This window comes from Bison bison, unplaced genomic scaffold, assembly GCF_000754665.1.
Source record: "Bison bison bison isolate TAMUID 2011002044 unplaced genomic scaffold, Bison_UMD1.0 scf7180017863702, whole genome shotgun sequence".
NCBI lineage: Eukaryota > Metazoa > Chordata > Mammalia > Artiodactyla > Bovidae > Bison > Bison bison.
In genome coordinates this window covers 1,050,831-1,051,750 of record NW_011494274.1, presented here as the reverse complement: position 1 = coordinate 1,051,750, position 920 = coordinate 1,050,831, and positions in this window count along the sequence as shown.

Sequence of the window (920 nt, the reverse complement as noted above, 5' to 3'; positions counted from 1 at the left end):
CTATCTATCAGATCTAGGCCCTTAAATCTATTTCTCACTTCCACTGTTTAATCATAAGGGATTTGATTTAAGTCATACCTGAATGGTCTAGTGGTTTTCCCTACTTTCTTCACTTTAAGTCTGAATCTGGTAATAAGGAGTTCATGATCCGAGCCACAGTCAGCTCCTGGTCTTATTTTTGTTGACTGTGTAGAGCTTCTCCATCTTTGGCTGCAAAGAATATAATCAATCTGATTTTGGTGTTGACCATCTGGTGATGTCCATGTGTAGAGTCTTCTCTTGTGTTATTGGAAGAGGGTGTTTGTATGACCAGTGCATTTTCTTAGCAAAACTCTTTTAGTCTTTGCCCTGCTTCATTCTGTATTCCAAGGCCAAATTTGCCTGTTACTCCAGGTGTTTCTTGACTTCCTACTTTTGCATTCCAGTCCCCTATAAGGAAAAGAACATCTTTTTTGGGTGTTAGTTCTAAAAGGTCTTGTAGGTCTTCATAGAACCATTCAACTTCAGCTCCTTCAGTGTTACTGGTTGGGGCATAGACTTGGATTACTGTGATATTGAATGGTTTGCCTTGGAAATGAACAAAGATCATTCTGTCGTTTTTGAGATTGCATCCAAGTACTGCATTTCAGACTCTTTTTTTGACCATTATGGCTACTCCATTTCTTCTGAGGGATTCCTGCCCGCAGTAGTAGATATAATGGTCATCTGAGTTAAATTCACCCATTCCATTCCATTTCAGTTCGCTGATTCCTAGAATGTCGACATTCACTCTTGCCATCTCTTGTTTGACCACTTCCAATTAGCCTTGATTCGTGGACCTGACATTCCAGGTTCCTATGCAATATGCTCTTTACAGCATTGGACCTTGCTTCTATCACCAGTCACATCCACAGCTGTGTATTCTTTTTGCTTTGGCTCCA